Here is a 16,869-nt window from a genome sequence, read left to right as displayed (position 1 = left end):
GACCTCTCTTCAGAAGATATTACAGATGCATTTGGTGACATCTGTGGCTTTGGTGACTTCACTGGATTTGGATCAGGCCTATAGCTGTATAATAGACATCCATTTTCTCCCTGAACACCAAAGTGATGTCCACCACCTGCACTTTCATGGCTCAGTGGAGAAAGCCCTAGGTGAAAGGGAACTTAGGTAGGCAAACCAAGCATGATGTTAAGAGCCCTTGCTAGTACTTTCCTCCCTATCATCTTTTTCCTAAAGCACTTTCTTCCTCCAGAAAGTCATTATTAATAAACAATTAATTAGAGCTCAGAAATGTTCTTTGCTTTCCCCTTATTCTGTCAGCGAGTGATTTCAAAAACTCCTACCAAGCATCTTCTTATAAAAATATCTGCAGAACTGCAAGTGGCACAGAGTCAAGTGACAAACCCCATCCTCAGCTTGCATGAGAGGACCTCATCCTGTGCCACGGCACTGGTGCTGGTCCAGACCTCTTGGATGTATTGGGAGGTCAGACAGAGCTGGAGGTCAGGGCTTATTTGTGTAATTATCCCGTGTCTGTTGTTCTTAGCAAAACCACAAGACCTCACTAAAGCAGCCTCACCCAGGATGCTTCTAGCCTGGGGGGGTAGCACAACAGAGAGGAGAGTTGAGTGAAATTTTGTTTTCTTTAAAGCAAGCAGTGTCTTTTCATTGTTTGAATTTCAGGCTCAGCATCATAGGGGTGGGTTTTTTTGCCCCAAATGATCTGCAAATAATGAGTGACAATACTGAAACCATTCTGCAGGTAGAAGTTCAGCCTGCCTGTGGGGAGGGGGCACGGGTGGTGGGGAAGAGCAAAGCCATCTCCAGCAATGCCACAGACAAAGCCAGGGAAAGCCCGTGCTCCTTGGGACAATTTAGCTTTTAAACTTTAAACTTTATCAATGCCTCTGCGCATCAGTACCAGGCTAAACAATTACTGAGTGCATGATGGAAAATATGGGATGAGGTCTAGGCAAACCAAATTTTGCTGTCCCAAGGATCAGGAGCTCTTCTTCCATGTCACAGTGAAGAAACAAGGGAAATGGTGCTGGTAACAGGGTGGGATGAAATGCTGGAGACCTGGGGCAGGTCTGGAGCAGGAGGTAAGCTTTGTGCATCCCAAACCCTCCCCTGACAGCAGTGTCACCATCACCCTTGGCATTCAGGGCTGCTCTGCTGTCACAAGCAACCCCAACCCCTTTGCTTTGGATTTCTCCAGAGCAAATATCCATGGAATGATGATTTCTACATTCCATCGGCACATTTTCAGGGAAATAAAATCACATGCTGTTAAGTGCAACTGTTCACACCAGAAATGCCCCGCGTTCGTCCAGCTGAGGAACATAAACAGGTCCAGTGCACTTACCCGTCTGCAATCAGGACACTCAGCGAAAGACTTGAAGAAGCACTTCATAAATCAGTTTGTTCAAATGCACTTTGAGAACATAGTAATTGGCCTGGCAATATTTCTGAACAGAAAAAGAGGTTAAAATTGTGTTCTAAAAAAGCTGTTGGTGATCTTTTGCGAAGGTGCATCCCCACGGAGAGGAGCAGAATGGGACAGGAGAGGGCAGTGGCAATTTAAAAGCTGGTTTGCTCTGTGCTTGCCAGCACCACTCTCAGATAGAGCCTCGGGTCCTGCACTCGCCTCCCGCAGCCCCTTCCCCAGCTCACTCGATCGAAGCGAGCTCACACTTTGCCTATGCCTTCCCTAGCATGCATTTTTTTCAACAGCTGCTAATTGACTTAAGATCTTACTTCTAACTCCAAACCAAATCCCGGGTGGCTCGAGGGAGGTTGTTCCAGCCTGTCCCTGCACATGGGGTATGACCATCAAACCAAGGAACAAAATGCACGTACATGTTTATTTTGGGATGCTCCGGTCACCGGTGACTAACCTCACTAAACCTTTAGCCCCAGGATGCATCTTGGCTTGATTTTGCTTTTTGCAAGCTGGCAGGTGACACTGCGCTGCTGCAATTGCCTTTCCCACCCCAGGAAGGTTTTGTGCTGAGGCACACCACACCAGGGGCTGGCTGCTTGCTCAGCGGGGAAAGGCAGCGGTTCCCAGCCCTGGGCAGCACCACATCCTGCCAGAGCACCAGCTCCACACTGCACATTTCCAGAGGCACCTGGGACACAAGGCTTCAGGGAGACCTTCCCTGTGCTTCTTATTTAACAAGCTTCCTGCTGTATTTAAGGATCATTTCTCCTTTCGCCTTCCTGATGTCATGTAGGGGCGTTATCAGCTCGAATGAGGCTTTACAGAGGCAAGACCCCTGGCCACAGATGAAAGCTTTTCAAAGGTTTCCTTTTTTTGTTTTATATTTTTAAGTTCACTAGTCACAGACCCATAAAATGACTTTCTTCTTCCTTCTCTTCTTCCCACAACCTCCGCCAGTTTCTGGTTGAGGGATGCCACAGGAACAGCAGCCCACCCGCTCTGCTCCCCATGAACCCACCCGGGTCCTCCCCCCTGAAGACAAGGGGATCCAGCAATCCCCAAGCTGACCCTTGCAGCCACCCTTGTCACAGAGCTGCTAGAGACTGAGCCAGCCTGAAGCCTTTGCAAACATCTGTATGTGGGGAGAAACAAGGAATTTTACCGGTTTAAAAGTGCATGATTTGTGGGTGGCGGTGGGAACCAAGGCAAGGCTGCTAGAAGGGTCACCCACAAAAAGTATTTTCCCTTTCATTCAGAAACAGCTAGAACCTTCCCCTGCATTGGAGGATTTTTATGATAATGAGTGATGCTCTACTATATTTAAACAATTTTCACTTCTTTCTTTTTAATCATGTGGGATTTATAAGAACCTCCCCATATTCAGAGCATCCACTTAAAACCTTGTCGCCCATACATTTTCCATTGCAGATGTTCTGAGATGACAGAGCTTTTTCATCAAGGGCTTCTCCACAATGGAAAATCTATTAATACTAATTACCTGCACACCAAATTGTGATCCAGTGCTCGGACCCAGCTCACTCTAACCTTCATTTTCCCACTCCATTGCGCAAAAGTCCTCAGTGCCTCTCAAGTGGCACAGAAGTGCTGATTTAGCAAAGCCTGTAAGCAGATGCAAAAGTTTAACAACAAGCTGAAATCTTTTTAATTTCAATGAAACCACTCCCAGGCTTACAGTTAAGCATATGCTTAGAGTCTTTACTGCACCATTGCCTATATATAGAAAATAAAGCCAATATTAGGGGTTTTTTTTCCTCTGGCTTCTATGGTCTTTGTGTCATCGCAATGTGGTGACAGTCAATATTTCCCTCGGTAGCATTATGGTGGCGTGTATTTGTTAAAAAGAGCTTTGTACCTTTGTACCAGGAGGCATGTGCCTTACTGCAGAAGCTGAAATGGTGATAATCAAATTGTATCAAGCTGAGCCCCTCTGTTATCTCTCCCTTTGGAAGCATGGACAGGTGGATGACCAAGGGAAAAACAAGCTCATGGGTGTGCTCAGCATGAGATACACTGTTCACAGTGATGTGGGAAATCAAATTGCACTGGAACAGCACAGATCTCTTCATCTTCTCCTACTAGAGATATTTTTATATTCAAAAATGGAAATAAAAGCAACCGTCCAACCATTACTAGATATTAATGTACATTGATATAGGTGCATTTTTACCTGAGCATTTTGCCAGAAAGCTATCATGCTTTTTAACTTCGGTATGTACCCCACCCCTGGTAAGCCAGCTATCCCTGACATCAGTGATCGCCAAGGAACCATGCCATTTATCCAAGTGTTAGCAAAATCGTGCATCACTGTGCTTTTTCCCAGTGCAAATCCATGTGTTGGCTCCCCATCCACAAGAGTTTAGGCTTTTTCTGTAGTCCAAACTAACTCTTCAAAGTTTACTTCACTGTAATCAGTTTTGGTAAGAAAAAAAAATAAAAGGCAGGAAAGAAATGAAAAAGAAGAGGCGGGAAATTCCCATACAACAAAAACTCCATGACAGCAGAATCCAGATAAACAAATAATTAAGAAGGAACCTCCTTTAATTTTACTTGGGTGCCATGGCTTTTCTGGCTTGGTGGAATTAGCTGAGAGCGAGAGTCCCCATGCAGTCCCATCCCCGTTCCAGCCCATACAAACAGAGGAAGTGGTTTCCTGGGAACAAAACCCACATGAAAGTTCTGCTGATGGTGCTTTACTTCCCGTCATTTCCTCCTCTGTTCACATTTCACACGTCAACCCACCAGCAGGACAGAGCACCTGGTGCCTGGGTCAGATTTACTCTCTCATCTGAAAGAAGAGGGGTACAACTCATCATCCATGCTGAGTAAACCAAGTCCTACCACGGCTCAGTTCAATGCCTCCTAAAATGGCAGAGGGTCATGGAGATTTGCTTTGGCTAGGCTCCATCATAGCAATTACTGGTGGGGCAAGAAGAGCTGAAAGGGCTTTCTCCCCTCCGTTAGCTTCGATACACATCTTTGTCATGATGGTCCATGTGGTTCTCAGGTCATATAGGTACTGTGTCTGTCCCTACTTAAAGTGATGCTGTTGCCACGGTTACTTTCGTTTCAGAATTAAAAGTTAATTGTCTCAAGGTCAGAGTGGTTGCAATTAAAAATACCTTTGGAGCAACCAAATATCTGCAGTGTTCAGGTCATTTCTGTGGTCCAAATATCTGCAGTGTTCGGGTCATTTCTGTGGTCCCACCTGGCTGCAAGCAAGGGTCATACAGGTCCAGGGGACGATGCCATATTACCAGTCTCCTGACCTACCCAATTCTTGCTGTGCAATAAAGTATATTTTAAACTGTAGAAGGAGTAAAGCCTAGATACTTCCAGAAGCACATCTCCCAGGTTGTGGCAAAGGTTAAAAGACTTTAATGCTTTAAAGGACCCTTCTCTGGGGTCAAGACTGTATCCAGAATATTGACTGGACTGTCTCTTGAACGTGGCATGAACCACAGAGCAGGGACATGCCTGGTTTTTGAGGAACATTGCTTAAGTACATGCTGTTTAGGGAACCACAGGATATTTAATGGAGCAATGAAGATAGTGTGATAAGATTGGGCAAAGTAATCGGGGAGGTCATGGTCAAAAAGGTTCTATAAAATTCACATATTTTGTTGTTTTGTCGATTACTTTATGTTAAAATACTGAAAGACTACATTGTGCAGATCCATGAAGAACAGCACAAGGTAAGGTGCTCTGCTGAACACCTCAAATGGTAACAGACTGCAGGTCTTACAGTGGTTTATGTCTCAAAAATTAAGCCTTTAGCATATGTTTGAAGATTCAAACTTCAGCTGTTTCAGTTAATTAGAAAGCTTAAAAAATGCAGCTTAATGAATTCAGTGCTTGTTTATGTTAAACTGTCAAGGAGTTAAGCAATGAAAAAGTGTGATTTGGGGAACATCTGATTGCAGCCCATGTGGAATTCCATATGTCAGAGAAGCTGGAAAGCATTTTATTGAACCATTGTCTAGAATGTGAATTAATTTCCTACTACTTCATAAAAGACTTCTTAGTAGGGTTGACAAAGGATTTATCATAATTATTGCTCTGGCTTGGATCATGATTATAAATGATACGTGTGTGTGTTTTGTTTATAAAATTCCCAGTTTGCAATTAAAACAATCTGTAATTTGCTTTTTCCCTGTTTTCTCGTCAGCGGCTGATCTGAAAATCTACCGTTTGTTTTCGAAGTTAATACCTGTCAAACATTTCTTTTACTTTACAGTGCCAGGAAAAGTGAAAAATAAGAAATGTTTGAAAGATTTTAACAGAAGAGGACTGGTACTGAGCTGGTAGAGAATAATGATGCTTCATATCTGTTAAGACAAAAGCTGCAACCACTTTTCTGTGTGTAGCTGTTTCATTGCTCGAGAGCCAAATCAAACACCCTTAATTGTGTCAAGGGCTAGCAGTTTGTTTGATTTTAATGAAATCACTTCTGAGGTTCCTGAACTTAGTTTTTCTCTAAATTATCACTGAAAGTGTTTGCATGATTTTTGTTGCAGGTGTGGCTGTCACTTGCATGAAAGGGATGTGTGAAATTAACTGGATTTAATGTACTTCTCCAGGCAGCGTTTGGATGTGTTTCCAGACAAGGAACAGAAACAGCATCACAGGACCTACCTGGCCGGTATGTCTTAGTTGGTGGATATGGAGCAGCCATGCAGGACCAAGCAAAAATGAAGTGGCCACACGAGACCAGGAGTAGGGGAGCGCAACCTGCCGTCCCAGCATGGTGCCCTGTGGGAACCAGCTAACACCAGCAGATGAAAAGGCAACTTGGATATTCATAAATCAAGTGAATTGAGGATGCAATGAGAGGGGTTAGATAGGTCTCACTGGGCTCATCATCCCTAGCAGAATACTGGCAGTTACACAGCTGGGTCTGGAAATGAAGAGTCTCAGCCCAGGATAACCTACACAACTCTCATTGCAGCTGCGTGGATGATCCATCAAAGCCGAACGTAACACTGTGCTTCAATAATAAACATATACCAAGGTAATTCAAGCTGGGCACCTGCGGTCCTCTGTCGTTCCTCCTCCTTGTTTTTCTGTTACATCCCAGACATTGACCCAGTCCTTTAGAATGCACAAGACTCTGGGTGAGGAGCTGTCTGATTTCAGAGGGACCGGATCGATGGTTTTGGCTTTACAACACTGCTGTGACTATGAAACCAGCTCATCTCATACATGTGGAAAGCACTGGTTGAACACGATATTCTGAGTCTCTCAAAATACCTGCTGATGGTAAAAGAAGGGACCTGAGTGGAGCTGAAAAGAAAGGTTTGAAAACATTTAACCCAAAGTAGTATTTTGAACAGCAAAAAATCCCTTTGAAGTCATCTTTTCATTTTCTTAACTGTGTACGATAGCTTCAAGTCTTTCAAATCTATTTTTTCCTCTTAGATGTCACCTCTAAGTTTGCAACTGGAGCCACAGCTATCCTGGACTACTTGAGAGCTGCAAGGATAAATAATACTGCAGATGTCGTCCAGCCTACAAGTCACTGGTGTCACTTGTGCTTTGTGTAAAGGCATGGTCAACTCTCTTGTAAATCTTGTCTTAAATGCTGTTGCAAACACCAGTGGTACTGCATATACCCAAAGTCAATAGATGGTCCATTAAACATAGTAACTGCCTATGCAAAAGCTTTTTCCCCTCCCAGTAAATCAAGCTCCCATTTTCCATTCACAAAATTTGTGTGTCTGTGTGTTGTTTCTGCAGTTGACTGTTTTGGACAGTGTTCAAACATCAATACATTTTTATCACAGTTTCTTGGGTTTTTTTTTTTTCATATGAAAGTTAAAAGCCTAGTGGGATCGCTGCACAGAGACGGAATAGTTCCAGGGGAGGAAGTAATATATGATAAAAAGAAGGGTGTTCGATTTCAAAGACTTCTCATAGAAAGTTTCAGAAAACCATGAATAGAAAACACTTAGGCTAATACTGCCAGCCTACATTATGTATATCAAATAAAATAAAAAAAAAAAAAAAGAAAAAAGTTTCTTTTTTTAGCTCTTGGGGGAAATTAAAATAACATACTTATACAGGAGAATATGCAATCGAAGCAAATGCTTTTTTTATATTTAATACAACACAGGGAAAGTATTTTTGAATTCACTGGAGCAGATCAAGCTGGATACAGTTTGGTGCCCTGGACTGACCATTGCAATGAGCCTTCTGTGGGGCCGTATCCTGAGCTTGGCTTCGGGGCCACCATGCCGATTTCACTGATTGGCATTGCCAGGGCATCAAACAGAGCCCAGACATTAACTAAACCCCTTTCCATAATCTTAAATCTGTTTCCTTTCTTCTCACTCCTTCCTTTTCTTGCTTGATGTGAAGTTTTCCAGAGTGTTTTTCCTTGGTTGGGTTCCTGATTTTTTCCCTGGAGAGAGGATTGCGTCCATCTTCCTGAAAACGTTTTGTGTCAGTTCTCTGTCCCAGTTCCATAAATACGTGTGAGTTCATAAACCTATTTTCAAAAGGCCAAGTTTTCTCTGAAAAGAAGATATTTTGTAATGTATGATGGAAGTGATAAATAATAGCTATTTGTACGTGTAATGCAAGGTTTATGGAAGCTTCAGCCAGCTACTGGAACCTATGGAGATCTAAAATGGAGCTCTCAGTGTTGCTTCTGCTTGGTGGCCTGAGGAAAAATGCTTGGATCATCTGAACTTGAAACCAACCTTTACTCTCAGTGGAAGCATCCCACCAGGGAAACCCACCTCTGCCTTCAGCCCAGCAGCAGTTTAGCAAACCTTGGCTCCAACTATGATGCTGGCTTGACGAGAAGCTTTAAACCTAATTTATTTTACTTTTTGGCATTTCTTTCCCTTTTTCCTTTCTCAGGCTTGTTTGTGAGCAAGCACTGCTTGGACAGTCCTGTGTTTGCCCCCAGGAACGCCCTCCCCGGAGGGTTCCCCCCAAGCAGGACCCCTCCCCAGGCAGCGCAGGCACACAGGCTGCTCCGTCACACTGAGGTACCGTTTGTGCAGCATCAGCCTCTGCCGGCATCGCAAGGCAAACGGAGGAAAGATGTGGCTGTCTTCCAGGAAACAGGATATGTCCCTTATTACATGGGAGGTAGCAGGACACTCACTTCAGTGCATCACATCTTCGCAAAGAGTATTCACAAACGCACTTGCTAACTCCAACCTGCAGCTGGATTCAAGTGTGTGCAATGGCTTTTCTTCACCGTTTTTCTGCTAACAATGTTTGGCCCTTATTTATTTGTTGGCGTGTTTGAAGAGGGACTTTTTATTCATGTGAATACAGGTATTCATCATGTAAATGAATGTATTTATTCTGTAAAGGCTCACCCTGTCTCTGCTACACTCATGCAGTTACTTGATAGGAATGTGACAAGAGGAAATTGAATATAAAGTCGACTGGACAGCCAATAAATCAGGCTTATATCTTTCTCTCTACCTCAGACAGGAAGGAACCCAGCTATTTTTAAATCTATGGTCCATATAACTAGCCAGAGTTGTTTCTTCTGTTAAAAAGAGAAGGGAAAAAAAAAAAAAAAGAAAAACTAACTAAATTTTACATACCCTACAATTCCTTAGACTTGCTCAGCTGGCTATGTGCCTGTCCCCCACCAAGGGCATTGCCTCCCCTTCCCCAAGATGCCCAACATGCTCCCAACACAGCCAAAACCCACTCAAGGACCCAATGTCAAATCCAACATAGGGCATATTCATCACTCCTAACCAAGAGCTGGATAAAAAATACAGCAATAGAAACAGTTCTCAGACCATTGCCAACGCCCTGAGCCTTGGTCACGATTCTGGAGCCGTCCTGTCCAGATGTGACAAATGCTCTCTGCCAAGCAGGCTGTGGCACAAGTCTTTGAAAGTCAAATTTCTCCAGCTCGGAGCATTTTTGAGTCGGCAGAGCCGGTTACACACACATGACCTCGCCAAGGCTGCCGGGTAGGAGTGATTCATTCCAAGCAATCCCCCAGTGTGAATCTTTGCTGATTAACATTTTCATTTGTCTTCCTTTAACAAGCAAGTTACTGCTGATGAGGAGATGAGGGATTCTTAAGTTTCCTAGAACTAAATTAACTATTCCTACTCGATTTGCTCTGGCTGAACTTATATTATATTGCCCTCAAGGCTGCTAATTTGAAAAATGCTCTTGGATATTTTATTTTATTTTTTTTCAGTGTTCCTGATAGAAATCCAAGTGCTAATAAGGAGTTAAGTTACATTTCTTGGTAAGATTTCTTAATTGCCAATGCTGGCTGAAACTTGAACAGTTCAGAGATTGTTGATTATGTCGGCATGAATATTATTACATCGAAATCCCTTCAGGATAACTGCAGCTTTTGTTGTATCCATTGCATCATTTTCCTAACGTTGTTCAAACCCAGTACTGCAATAATTCAGTGGATTGGAATGAAATTAACTGTGTTCATAACGCTGTGCCTCTCGAGTAGGCTCTGCCTTGTAACTGTCTTACAAGAGGATTTTTGGTTGTGTTTGCTCCACCACCTGGGTGAAGCCTCACAATGTTTTGAAGGAGATATTCACCAGTCTGTAATTCTTCACCCACACAGCTCAAATATTTCAGGACAGTATGGGAGAATTCCCTGTGTCCATGAGCTCAGAAACAAGGGCTCCAGAAGAGTTAAAATCCACATTTGCTCCAGGGAAACCCAGTTTGGGAAGGCTGCTCTGGTCTGGTGGGGATACCCACATGAGGGCTGGGTGCTCTGGAAGGGAGGTGGACACCTGGAGTGAGTCCACTCCAAAACAGATACTGAAATATTTCTGCACAGATGCAAGGCAGAAGATCTGGGTCCTTTGAAAGCCCATTAGTGATTTCAAGTAGCAGGTCAATAAGCCGGGGGACACATGGCATTACCCCACCCCTCCCAGGGTCCCTGTTCCTGTACAGCTTCCAACACAAGCAGCCACAGTGGAACACATCCCCAGACACGGAGTGATGCTCATCCCCAGGCGAGGCATGGAAATCAGCCGGGACGCTGGGCCAGCCTGCCAGCACGAGGTCTGTGCTGCCTCGGCGGTATACCTGCACCCCCATTAGAGCTCATTTAAAAACATGACATTTCTACACATGCACCTAAAAAAAACCCAAAATGCCTTCAAACATATCATCCGTTACTCTGAGTCACCAGCAGCTTCAGAGGCCATTTGTTCAGTTTGAAAAATCGCGTCTCTGAAGGTACAATATTAGCTTTAAGCTGCAGCTATCACTGTCTCATATATCAGCTCATTAAGAACACAGCTCGTCTGGATGGGGCCGATGCAGATGATAAGAGACATCAAGTAGCAGCCCGTGACAGGAGGAGCACAAGAGCCTGGCCAGGCTGATTGGACTCAGCTGTCCTTCCCTCCCCATCCCATCCCCAGCTCTGTGAGGAATTCACATTATGTCTTATTTTTGTGGTTGCTTTTAGATTCCACTCACTCAAGTCGCAGTGAGGTTTCTTGTTTGGTTTTATTCTCTTTTCAGGAAATGCACCATTTTCTTCCTCACCGCTTGTTACAATTGGTGTGCCCACAATGTGTCCTCTGCAAATTCAAATCTTTGCTCCACCAGGGAAATGTGTTTCTCGTTTTCCTGGTGTCAGTTTCTCAGAAGTAATTTCTGTATAAACTTTCCACCCTTCTTCTCCTGCTGTTTTCTGTCTTGTGTTCAAAAGGCCTTAAAACATGTCAATTTTCTGTTTCCTTCTATGGTACAACAATCCTTTTAGCAAATATGATAAGCATCTCTGTTGAAGATGCAAAAACAATCCACTGCTGTTGACTGTTGGGTAGGCACCAGGAATAAGCAAGAGATTACTTACAATCCACAGAGTCTGACTGGATCTCTGAGATGAATATAAACACTAGAAAAATACAATGGACATCATTAGAAAGTCTCATTTATTCTGTATTCACATGTACTTGGTTATTTGCAGTTTTCCCTACACCTAGGAGGAATGGCACAAACCTTACACTAAACAGGAACCTCAGAGGTGGCAAAGATGGGCAGGATTAGCAAGATATTTAAGGGTCTCAGTAATTTTGCTACTGTCATGTTTGCTGTTGTTTCTCGTGACCCCCCTCTGAAAGCAAGAATACTTGCTGTTCTTTCAAAAGCACAGAAGCAGGGATGAATTTGTCACTCAGATTAATGAAATCGAGTTTTCAGCCTTGAAAGCTTTCAGCTTTCTAAGCTCTGCTACCGATTGCCTGTGTGGCCTTGGTTGGGTCTTTCCATCTCCTTATCCTCCACTTTCCCCTCCAACCATAAACTTGGGCCTATGTCACAAGAAGCAGTTTGAGACCACAGACAGGAACAAATTCAAAAGTGCAAAATGTGAAAATGCTAATTTTTGTTTTGTTATATCAAATTTTGGTTAGGAAAAGAAAAAAAATATTTCCACGCAGGGAAAGGGAGAGTTGTTGCTATCCTCATTACTCAGCACATCCACCATCTCATCGTCGCTCACACGGGCTCTGCAATGCTCAGCCCCCGCGGCACAGTGCTCTCTCCATGCAGGTGACACAGCCACGTGAACGTCACGTCTGTGCAATGCAATTTTCTCTTATAAGCGTGAACAGGTTCTTGCAAGGTGAAAAGTTCAGATCAAAACTATTTCCATCCTGAGCCTAACCTTCCTGCCATCAAAACCGATTGCCAGATTCCTATTGATATAAGTGAAAGCAGAATCAGCACTCACATAATGGCAAGCTTTGTTTTTTCATGGTTTATTATTACTGTCAGTGACTCCTGGGTTACTGAGGGCTTATTCACGCTGTCTCCTGGATATATCTCTCTCTCTTTTCATATTCATTTTTCACTTCTTTGTGCTGTTCCTGTTTGGGTGGAGGAGATCATGGACCTGGCAGTGTTGGTTTTGGACAGACTCTTACCTTATCAGATGGGATCAGAGTATCCCATCTATTTGACAAAGCTACATAACTGATGGATTCTGCATTTCATAGGAGCTCAGATAGCAAAAACTGTGTGTTTGCTTATTGACCTGAGCATCTGTTTGGTGAGAAAATGCTGTGATGAACCCCATCTCCCCAGGGCCAGTCTGGGCAGCCGTGGGCTCGCCTGCCCCATGCATCCCAGGAAGCAGCTCCGACACACTGGGTGGGGAGCCCAGGGCATGGGGAAGGAAAGCAGCTGACCCTGACAGGGAATTTTGCATAGTAGCAACTGCAGGGTGATGGTTTTGTGTCATCTGCCTTGCTGTTCCCAAATGCTGTGCACTACAGCAAGCCAGAAAAACAAGGGGAAATGTCTTCCCGCTGCACACCCCCACACACACACACTTTGGTCAGAGTCTGAAATGTTAAGAAGTCTTTTACTGGCTCTCAGAGTAATGCTTGATCTGCTGCTGTTCCCATGTAAAGGGGAGAAATCAGGAAAATGCCATGTAACCCTCTGACTTCTTAAAACAAGAGTCTTCAAAAGAATGAGAACCAAATTATTTCCCTCTCCCTTTGTCTTACAGAAAATCACAAACCTGCATTGCAGCTTCCAGTGCAGCTCTCTGAAGGATGAAAGTCTCTGCAGTGAGTGATAATCTGATTTATTGGTACTAGGGCTGAGAAAACAAGGGTAAGTATATAGGAAGAGAGAAAGGGAAATGCAGGAGAAAATAGAAGATAGAAACCGTAAAAAAGTATGTTCTTGCTATCAGACTTCTCAAATCCTTTCACTGATTCAGCACACTTCTGGCAGCAGGTCCCACTTCTGTGACTAAGCTTTGCCTGGGCTGGCAAGCCCACTTTTAAATGCCACAAACCTACTTGGTGTCCCGACCCCTAGTTTAGGATCCACAGCTGGGAGGGATGTTCCATGCAGATAGAGAGCCTTTAAATGCACCAACAGATCCAAAATTCCAATGTCTGAACAAGTAAAAATAGCAAGAGTTGATGTCAGTGGCTTGATCCTATGAATTTTATTCCGTTTAGCAAGGAAAGTCTTTATCAGATGAGAAGGTTTGGTGACACTTCTAAAGACAGACAAGCTTTGAGTTCGCCTGACACTCACTAGAAGCAAAGCTGATTTACTAGGAACAATATGTCTGGGGGTGAGCGAGGCAGCGTGCTTAATCGCATGCCTTCACCCAGCACCTCCAACTGGCATCCCACCAAAAAGATTCAACATTCAAAACATTCCTTTGTTTTTCTTTGGGTTGTTTTTTTTTTTTTTTTCATTTGCTGCACTTTTAAGTCCCAACCAGAATGAGAAAAGCCCAGAGCACTGTCAGAGAAGACAGCTCACTCTTCACCAGGAACAGGGGGAGAAGAAAATCAGAACATACTTTCAAACCAGATAAACCAGTTTCCAATATTTATCTTCTGTGATGCACCAGTTTCATTCTTGCTAAGTGAATAGCTCATTCTCTTTTCAAAACCCACTTTGCACTTTTGAATTTGTTCCCGTCTGTGGTCTCAAGTTTGATTAAATAAAGGAGAAGAGAACATCCCCAGAGCCAGTATCTAGTTAGCAGATGAACTGTCATCAATGGAAAGAAGGCAGAGGATGATTTCTAGCAGTCAGAGCATTTCCACAGTGATGAAGAGGGGGAAAAAAACAGGGAAAGGTTAAGATAGGGTTGACTTGTTTAAGCAAAAGATCACATGAAGTGGCTGATTGTGCTAGGAGAGAATTTGACTTGGCAATTAAAAATTTTTCTCTCCATGAACTGTGTGAAATCGCCCACTGCCATTTTCAGCACAATCTTCACCTTTTGAAGAAAAGCCTAAAACTTTCTCCAAAGGCAGATGGTTTGGTTTCCATGTTAAGAGCTTGCAAAAACTTGCATCCTACTGCAGCCGGGTGCACCATCAGGGATCCCATGGTCCCAGTTGTGTTACGTGTGAAAACCCAGGTGCGTGTGGATGAAAAGTTTAGGACTGCACCAGCACGCTGCCACTGAGCGCCTCTCTGCAGAGGAGCCTGAGGTTACGGCTGCACCAAGGGGTAAATCTGCTAAAGGCAGACACTGCTGGTGTGCCATGAGATCGTAGCCAGGGGAATTCATCGCCTATCTCTGATTTCTTCTCTGGTGTGCTTCTCAAGGGGAAGCAAAGCATCTATCACCTTTAGCATCCTCTTCCGTTAAGGCAGGGAGGAGGAGAGGTGGGCACCAATCCTTCAGCTGCTGGTGAGACCAAGCTTCCATCACTCAGAAGAAGCACGGTAAGCAGACTAAAGGGATTTACTCCCTTAACTAATATAGTGTGAGCAAGGAGAGAGACATTACCCCCAAATGTGAGGTCAGGGAGGCAGGAAAGTTCCTGGAGCCCACCACAGCATGCCTCTGTGGGGTGGCTGGAGGGCAAGGAGGATGCAGGAGACCCGGCTCTCGCCCACTGAGCCAGCCAGAGAGAGGAGCTCCAGCACACGAGTGCAGAGCAGCAGCGAGAGCTGACTGCTGCAAGCTCAAAAGACTAAAGGGACTGAATGCAAAGCTGATTTATTTCCCCTCACTTTTGCAGGCACTAGATGAGCCCGGATCCAGCCAGTCCAGCCTGGGGACGAGGCACGGGCTCTGTTTTACCCACTGTCACCAAGAGAGGGATCCTTTCGCCTGTCCCTGGAGGCTCGCCTGACATTTCTTTTAAAAATTTAAAAAAAAAAAAAAAAGAAAAGAAAAAAAAAGTGTGAGTTGAGTGAAAGTGCAATTACACAACGCTTTGAAGTGCCTTGCTAATCCTCTTGCTCCCTCGGGACATGAGGCACAGGTTTGCAGAGTGACAGCCACATGGATTCACCCCAGTGAAAGGTGGTGGAGGAACTGCTGCCTCAGGACAGCTCTGTGCTCATGGACAGAAAGTGGCCCAAACCCCCTGTCCAGGCAGGCAGCCCTCTGCTTCTACTATGAGCATAAAAGGAGAAATCCCACCAGAGAATATAACCCCAATGGATGCAGAAGCAGCCAGTACTGGTGATAATTATGAAGCCAATCTAACCTCCTGGGGACGAAATCAGAGAAGATTATGGTAGGAACGCGGGGTCTGTACTATTTTAGGACACCTCAATACAGCTGCTAGGATGCTCTGTAGAAGTAAGGACAGGTGAGGCTGGTGTGGACCCTGAACTTGGTTTTTTTGTTGGGTTTTTTTTTGAAGAAGGTTTGCCTCCTGCCTTCCCAGCCCTGCCCTCTTGGACCCAAGGATGGCCCAGCTGCGAAGAGAGCAGCAAGCCACGGAGCTCGCAGAGGGACTCGGGAGAGGCGTTCCCACCTGCCTCCAGCACGTTGGCAGAGCTCTTTGCCCCAATCTATTTACACAGCGTTTAATTCTCTTGATGTCAGTGTGGAGATGTGTTAATAACCTAATTAAACTGTTCATCCAGCTATGTCAAATCCAATAGCTTGAGGAAGACTTGTGTGTTTTGCTTTGTAATTCTTGTACCGCGTTACAGCATGCAAAAGCGATGTCCTTGCAGCTGACAGCTAGCCCCAGCTCATCATCAGCAGGAACTCATGGAATATTAGGCAGTGAAGTGCTAACATCTAAAGTTGTCTTGTATGAACACCACCTGCACTAGCCAACCGCTTCCTCCCCATCGTGAGGATGGAGGCAAAGGCACACAGGTGTGTGAGATCACATGTGACACTTGGCAGAAGGTGCCCAGGAGTAGGTCGTGGCTTTCTGAGGTGGGAAGCATCAACACAAGATCTTGGCAAGCAGGCTGCAAAGTTGGGCAATTAAATGCTGCAGCAAGGACATTGCCTTGATGGCAGGACAACCCAGCAGCTGCCCACTGGTAGAGCACGGTGCAGGGTGTACGTGGCACCTACCACACCAGCTGCGGCTACGTGCAGGCAGCGGGCTGAGGGCTCAGGTCTGCCTGAACATGCCCATGCACGGCTGACAGGACTGTGTCTCTTCTTTCCCGTCCAGCAAAGGAAGGTAGGAATGTTTCCCTGTCTGACTCAGTTGCTTGGGAAGCTCCGTTGCTTCTTTCTGCAAAGGGATCACAGGTCCAAGGCACTGTTTTGCAGAGGTGTTTACCAGAAAAGACCAGCTATTCATGTCCTTCTATCATTATCTGTGGCTGTCACCCTCTGGATGTGAGTGAGAAGCCTGTGAAGCACAGCATATGCTGTGTCCACATGTATGTGTCCATGTATACCCATATATGCAACGGACCTATGTATATATATCTCAGTGTATGAATCACCCAGTATTTGAGTGATGTGGTTTGTATTTCCCTTAGATTGATCTGATTTCCTTCTCTACTGATCAAAATCTGTAAGCTCTGAGTGTCCTCAGCGCTGACCTCCCAACTACAAATTTAATACAAACCCTTCCTGAAGCACAGAAATGGAAAACGGTGTTACGTGCTCCCCTAGAAGAAAACATCTCCCCTCCAGACAGTTCTTAAGC

Source organism: Falco punctatus (assembly GCF_963210335.1).
Source record: "Falco punctatus genome assembly, chromosome: 14".
NCBI classification, from domain to species: domain Eukaryota; kingdom Metazoa; phylum Chordata; class Aves; order Falconiformes; family Falconidae; genus Falco; species Falco punctatus.
This window is presented reverse-complemented; position numbering follows the sequence as displayed.